Source organism: Aquarana catesbeiana, linkage group LG05 (genome assembly GCF_042186555.1).
Source record: "Aquarana catesbeiana isolate 2022-GZ linkage group LG05, ASM4218655v1, whole genome shotgun sequence".
Classification (NCBI taxonomy): Eukaryota; Metazoa; Chordata; class Amphibia; order Anura; family Ranidae; genus Aquarana; species Aquarana catesbeiana.
The window spans coordinates 398800603-398808718 of record NC_133328.1 but is presented as its reverse complement, the minus strand read 5'-3'; positions in this window follow the sequence as shown (position 1 = coordinate 398808718).

Sequence of the window (8116 nt, the reverse complement as noted above, 5' to 3'; positions counted from 1 at the left end):
AGGTGTGAACCAGGCTCTAGCCCTCGTTCACATAAGCGCAATTTGACATGCGATTTGACAGGTCAAATCGCATGTCAAATTGGAACCTATTGCCGGCAATAGGAGTGGCCCAATCGGTGCGATGCCGACTTTGCTGCGCCACACCGATTTCCGAAAGTAGTTCCTGCACTGTTTTTGGCGACTTTGGGGGCGATTTGAATAGACATCTATGCATGAACCCGCACAGATATCCTTCAAGTCGCCCCGTAGTTGGACTGAAATACGGCTTAGAAATTGTGCGAGTTCAGATGAATTCAAAGCCATGTTCAGTGTGAACGAGGCCTTAGGCTCGATTCACACTAGCGCGTTTTTTGATGCATTTTGCATTTTGCAGAAATGCATGGGAATTTTTTAACATGGGTTCCTATGGAACATGTTCACATCAATGCTTTTTTGTATCTCTGCGTTTTTGGAAAGGGTCGGGGACTTTTTTTCATGCAAAAAGCAGCGTTTTGCATGTAATGGATTTCAATGGACAAGCATCAAAAACGCAAGTGCACCGTTTTTGCAGCGTTTTTGCAGCGTTTTTGGTGCGGTTTTGGTGCGTTTTTGCAGTTTTTTTTTTTTTTTTTTTTTTGTAATTTTTTTTAAGACTGTAAAAAAAAATGAAAAAAAAAAAAAAACGCAAAACGCAAATCGCGGCAAAAACGCGGCAAAAACGCCGCAAAAACGCTACAAAAACGCTGCTCAAAAACGTGCCAAGCATTAAAAAAAAACCTGAGCCTGAGGCTCGATTCACACCTATGCATGTTGCTTTTGAGCGTTTTTGGAGGTTTTTTTTTCATGCTTGGCACGTTTTTGAGCCGCGTTTTTGCCGCGTTTTTGCCGCGATTTGCGTTTTGCGTTTTTTTTTTTTTTTTTCCATTTTTTTTTACAGTCTTAAAAAAAAATTACAAAAAAAAAAAAAAAAAGGCAAAAACGCACCAAAAACGCATCAAAAACGCTGCAAAAACGGTGCACTTGCGTTTTTGATGCTTGTCCATTGAAAACCATTACATGCAAAACGCTGCTTTTTGCATGAAAAAAAGTCCCCGACCCTTTCCAAAAATGCAGAGAAACAAAAAAGCATTGATGTGAACATGTTCCATAGGAACCCATGTTAAAAAATTCCCGTGTATTTCTGCAAAATGCAAAATGCATCAAAAAACGCGCTAGTGTGAATGGAGCCTTAGGCTCCATTCACACCTATGCATGTTGCTTTTGAGCGTTTTTGGAGGGTTTTTTTTCATGCTTGCCACGTTTTTGAGCAGCGTTTTTGTAGCGTTTTTGCCGCGTTTTTGCCGCGATTTGCGTTTTTTTTTCTTTTTTTTTTACAGTCTTAAAAAAAAATTACAAAACAAAAAAAAAAAAAAAACAAAAAACAAAAAAAAACGGCAAAAACGCACCAAAAACGCTGCAAAAACGCTGCAAAAACGGTGCACTTGCGTTTTTGATGCTTGTCCATTGAAATCCATTACATGCAAAACGCTGCTTTTTGCATGAAAAAAAGTCCCTGACCCTTTCCAAAAACGCAGAGATACAAAAAAGCATTGATGTGAACATGTTCCATAGGAACCCATGTTAAAAAATTCCCATGCATTTCTGCAAAATGCAAAATGCATCAAAAAACGCGCTAGTGTGAATGGGGCCTAAGGCAGAAATGCACTTTGGTTCATGTAACATGGTTTCCTATAGGACACGTTCACATCTATGCTTTTTTTCAGCCACTGTGTTTTTGGAAAGGATCACAGACTTTTTTAGGCTCGATTCACACCTATGCATGTTGCTTTTGGGCGTTTTTGGAGGTTTTTTTTTTCATGCTTGCCACGTTTTTGAGCAGCGTTTTTGCGGCGTTTTTGCGGCGTTTTTGCCGCGATTTGCGTTTTGCGTTTTTTTTTTTTTTACAGGTTTTTTTTACAGTCTAAAAAAAAAATAATATAAAAAAAAAAAAAAAAAAAAAAAAAAACGGCAAAAACGCATAAAAAACGCTGCAAAAACGCTGCAAAAACGGTGCACTTGCATTTTTGATGCTTGTCCATTGAAATCCATTACATGCAAAACGCTGCTTTTTGCATGAAAACAAGTCCCCGACCCTTTCCAAAAATGCAGAGAAACAAAAATGCATTGATGTGAACATGTTCCATAGGAACCCATGTTAAAAAATTCCCTTGCATTTCTGCAAAATGCAAAATGCATCAAAAAACGCGCTAGTGTGAATCGAGCCTAAGGCTCGATTCACACCTATGCATGTTGCTTTTGAGCGTTTTTGGAGGTTTTTTTTTCATGCTTGGCACGTTTTTGAGCAGCGTTTTTGTAGCGTTTTTGCAGCGTTTTTGCCGCGATTTGCGTTTTGCGTTTTTTTTTTTTTTACAGTCTTAAAAAAAAATTACAAAAAAAAAAAAAAAAAAACGGCAAAAACGCACCAAAAACGCATCAAAAACGCTGCAAAAACGCTGCAAAAACGGCGCACTTGCGTTTTTGATGCTTGTCCATTGAAATCCATTACATGCAAAACGCTGCTTTTTGCATGAAAAAAAATCCCCGACCCTTTCCAAAAACGCAGAGATACAAAAAAGCATTGATGTGAACATGTTCCATAGGAACCCATGTTAAAAAATTCCCATGCATTTCTGCAAAATGCAAAATGCATCAAAAAACGCGCTAGTGTGAATGGAGCCTTAGGCTCGATTCACATCTATGCATGTTGCTTTTGAGCGTTTCTGCAGTGTTTTTAAATGTTTTTAAACGCGGTAAAAACGCAGTACTTGTACTTGAATGCGGGTCCATTGAATTCTATTACATGCAAAACGCTGCATTTTGCATGAAAAAAAGTCCCTGACCCTTTCCAAAAACGCAGAGGCACAAAAATGCATTGATGTGAACATGTTCCATGGGAACCCATGTTAAAAAATTCCCATGCATTTCTGAAAAATACAAAATGCATCAAAAAATGCATTAGTATGAATAGAGCCTTAAAAGCAAAACGGTGCTTTTTTTGCTTTTTTTGGTTAAATAGACTTCAATGGAGAAGCTGCAGAAAAGCATGTAGTGCGTTTTTGCCACAATTTTGCTGTGATTTTTCTGCAATTGTACAGTGGTTTTGCAGCAATTTGCATTTTTTTAATCTGCCCAACAACAAATTAACCAAAAAAAAGGATAAAATATGCAAAACGCAAATTGCAGCAAAATCGGAATGTACAAAACTGCAAAATGCACAGCAAAAAGCACCACAGAAACGGATTGCAAAAGCTAACTGCATAGGTGTGAACCAAGCCTGGCATTCAGTGATATAGCTGCCCCTACTTTCAGGGACTTTCCCTTTAGGCTCGATTCACAGCTATGCATGTTGCGGTGTATTTATTATTTATTATTATTATTGCAGTGTTTGCTGCATTTTTGGATTTACCGCGATTTTGCTGCGATCTGTGTTTTGCGTTTTTTTTTTTTTTTACACTGCATATAGCTGGTTGCTAAGGAGGGGGCCAGGGAGCCAGCCACCACGTCCTTAACAACCGATGAGTCATCAGCTGTCAGCAGGCTTCCCCGCTCCGTTTGAGAGCAGGTTCTAAAATTTTCCGACAACAAAACTTGTTGTCGAAAATACAGATCGTGTGTATATAAGTCCAACGCACAAAAATCCACGCTTGCTCGGAATCAAGCAGAAGAGCCACACTAGCTATTGAACTTTTTTCGTCTCGTCGTACGTGTTGTACGTCACCGCAATTTTGACATTCGGAATTTCCGACAAGATTTGTGTTAGCGTGTGTATGCAAGATAAGTTTGAGCCAACATCCTTCGGAAAAAAATACACGGTTTTGTTGTCGGAAAATCCTATCGCGTGTATGAGGTGCCAGTCTTATAGGGCGGACTGCGCTGAAAGGACTGCTTCCGGTATGCGGGCGGCCAGCATTCCGCGCAACTGTGGGGGGGGGGGGTGCTTTTAATTTTGACTGCCCTATCATCCTGGACCACAAACCTTCCTAAATGTGCTATATGTTTTATGCTGCACCATTGGCATGGTTACATCTTCTTAGTCCTCTCCATAAAATTATCAGAAATTTGTGCTTAATATTACTATAGGCAACACTTTTTTTTTTCATTTTGGATAGAGTAAGGGAGGGGTTTGGGGTGGGTCATATTTAAATTAGGGGGGTACACAAGTTTAGTCAGGCCTAGGGCAGCACAAAACCTATATACACTAATGTATGGATCTGTTTTTTTTCGGCAATGACTTTGTCATTAGTAAAGATAACAAGGTAGGCATCATTCACATTAGCATGTCTCCAAAGTTTCCAGTGTGACTTTGATCTTACATTACGAGACCAAAGTTTCATCAAAAGTCGCATCAAAGTAGTGCAGGCACCTTTTCAAAGTTGTGGCGACTTTAGGTTGCACCAATTTGAACGAGTGCCATTGAAAAGAATGGGCTGCGACTTGTCATGCGACTTTGATGTCCAACGTCGCATGAAAAGTCACAACCGTGTGAAAAAGAGCCTAATACATATATTGTTTTGTTTTTTTGTTTTTTTAGGGCAAAATGAGACTTTCTTTTCATGATATTGTCTTGCAACAATATTTTTTTCACAATCCGTAGACAATAAAAACTAACAAAACAAAACTAAATTCAGTGTTAGTTTAAAAATAATTAGTAGATAATAAAAGAGAAAAGAACAAAAAAATCAGTAAGAAAATAATAATTGAATAGAAAAGAAGGAGATGAAGTGGAACTAAACCCAGCCATGGAGCATCTTAGTTGGCCAACAGAGTGTCAGACTTTTGTCTGAAGGGCGTGTGCCAGGAACTTGTCTTGCATACTAACTGCACACAATTGTCGGCCAACAAACACGAACATAGTAACGTACTACGTGGAGTTCCAGCTCTTGTGCGCCACCCTTTGGGCACCTTCTGCTAATGTTGTGTTTGGTAAGCATTGATTCCGAGCATGCGTGTTTGTACTTTGGACTTTGGTGTGTACACACGATAGGAAAATCTGACAACAGACCGTTGTCCGCCAAAAATTTACTAGCCTGCCATCCAACATTTGTTGGCGGAAAGTTGGACAACAATTGTCTGAAGGAGCGTACTAACGGTCGGATTTTAGGCAAACAGTCTGTGATTACATAATTCCCTGCCGAAAATCCGATTGTGTATACAAGGCTTTAGTCTCTATTTGATCTGCAGTTGTTATGGTGCTGCACATGTGATCAGGTATAACCGGCATGTGATCAGCATGTTTTTTGAAACTGTTAAATTGATGTGTTTAGTTCTGCTTTAGGAAAAAGGAGTTGAAGGGTTATACCCTACTATTTCTGGACTTTAATGGCATGACTTGAGACAAAGACCATGATATACCATGATATATCATGGTCTTTGTCTCAAGTCATGCCATTAAAGTCCAGCAATAGTAGAGTATATCCCGGCAACTCCTTTTTCTTGCTTCTTGATGAATTGGATGTGGCATTGGTAAATGTCTTCCTTTGCTAGTTCTGCTTTAATTATAGCTGTTTAGAGTAAACTAAGGGTTACTAAGGGGTTAAACAGAGGAACATTTTATTTACAAAAAACCTACTTGTCATGTTGCTTTAACTGACATCATCTTCAAATTTGATCTGCAGATGAATGAACAGAAAGATACAAATGTAGCAATATGTTACATTGTATCTTTCTCTAAGCAAGTGTTATTTATAAACAGTGTCAGACTTCTTTGTTTGACAGCTGAAGCTGCTGACCTTCTCTGTGCACACAACCAGTGCTGGCTCTTATTAATCAAAGACCTTTTTTTGGAGTGTGTAGGCACGTAAAGTCTACAACTAGTTAAGGTAGGGTAACCAGATGGGGACAAGCCAGGAGTAGGGAGGGGAGTGTGTCTGCTCCCCGCTGTGTCAGGGGTTACTGATGTCATCACATGCCAATATCACGTGGTCTACCCAGGCCCTCCCTTCTCATCTTGTGTGGACTTTCTCTTTGGAGGTAAATGGATTGTTTGCTGTTATGCTCTTCTTTGTAATGTTGACCGGAAGTGCACATCTGGGTCTCGGGCCAGTAAGTCAACAGTATGCAAGGGTACAGAGCAAGGGGGTGGGTGGGGATCCAGGAGGAGCAGTTGCCCCACACACAGTGGTTTAATGTAGGGCTGCCATGTGACTAATGCCCTGTACACACGATAGGATTTTCCGACAACAAAATCCATGATGGATTTTTCTGATGGATGTTGGCTCAAACTTGTCTTGCATACACACGGTCACACAAATCTTGTCGGAAATTCTGAACGTCAAGAACGCGGTGACGTACAACATGTACGATGAGCCAAGAAAAATGAAGTTCAATAGCCAGTGCAGCTCTTCTGCTTGATTCTGAGCATGCGTGGAACTTTGTGCGTCTGAATTGAGTACACATGATCGGAATTTAGGAGAATGGATTTTGTTGTTGGAAAATTTGAGATCCAGATCTTAAATTTTGTGTGTCTGATATTCCGATGGAAAATTTCCGACAACAAGCTCCCATCGAACATTTTCCATTGGAAAATCCTATCGTGTGTACGGGGCATTAGTAAATCTGAAGCAGTAGACACCAATGGCACTTTGCAACTTTACTATACTAAACTGGATTGTGACTGGACAGCCTTCTGCTGGCAGCCAACTCTAAATGCAGCCTGGGACATGAAATATTAAGCTAGATTCGCATTACTTGTGCAAATGAAAGCAGCTGGGAAATTGTGTCCAGCAGCAATCATCGCAGGTAAGTTGCCGCCACCACCGACCTGTATTTGAGGTGTACAGAGCTCAGTGGCCACAGCTAACCACTCGCAGGTTTTAGAAACAGCTGTAGGAATCAAAAGATTCTGGCTGCTCTCATTCGCACCAGGGCTATTCGCACCTGTAAATGTAGGCTCAGGCTGCGTTCACACATATGCGAATTGGATGTGGATTTCTCTGCATCCAATTTGCATAACAGGAGAATGTGACCAGCTCTCAATGGAGCCAGTTCACACAGGTCCGGGGCGGCCACGGTCCGCATTTAAAAAGGGTCCTGTGCGTCTTTGGTTCCGATTCAGGTGCGAATTCAGGCAAAAGTTCAGACCTAATTCACGCCTGAATCGTTAAACAGGGACGCACCGGATCCCATGCTGTGAACCTCGGCGGCAGCATATGTGAACCCAGCCTTATATAAGTGTGTTGGTGATTGCCTGTGCAGAGAGATTAGGAAGGTGCTGGAGAGGTGATATGCTCTATCTGATGCCACAAACTCCTTCCCATCCTGTAAGTACAGTGAGGGAAAAAAGTATTTGATCCCCTGCTGATTTTGTACATTTGCCCACTGACAAAAAAATTGATCATTCTATAATTTTAATGGTAGGTTTATTTTAACAGTGAGAGACAGAATAACAACAACAAAAATTCCAGTAAAACGCATTTCCAAAAAGTTATGAATTGATTTGCATTCTAATGAGTGAAATAAGTATTTGACCTCTTCGCAAAACATGACTTAGTATTTGGTGGCAAAATCCTTGTTGGCAATCACAGAGGTCAGACGTTTCTTGTAGTTGGTCACCAGGTTTTCACACATCTCAGGAGAGATTTTGTCGCACTCCTCTTTGCTGATTCTCTCCAAGTCATTAACCACTTCCTTACCAGGCCAATTTTGACATTTCTCTACTACATGTAAAAATCATTATTTTTTTGCTAGAAAATTACATAGAACCCCCAAACATTATATATGTTTTTTTTAGCAAAGACCCTAGAAAATACAATGGCGGTTGTTGCAACTTTTTATCTCACACGGTATTTGCGCAGGAATTTTTTTTGGGGAAAAAAAGTTTTGTGTTTTAAAAAAAAAACAAAACAGTAAAGTTAGCCCAATGTTTTTGCATAATGTGGAAAATGAAGTTACGCCGAGTAAATAGATACCTAACATGTCACGCTTCAAAATTGCACACGCTCGTAGAATGGCGCCAATGTTTAGTACTTAAAAATCCCCATAGGCGATGCTTGAAATGTTTTTACTGGTTACATGTTTTGAGTTACAGAGGAGGTCTAGTGACAAAATGATTGCTCTCGCTCCAACGTTCGCAGCGATACCTCACATGTATGGTTTGAAC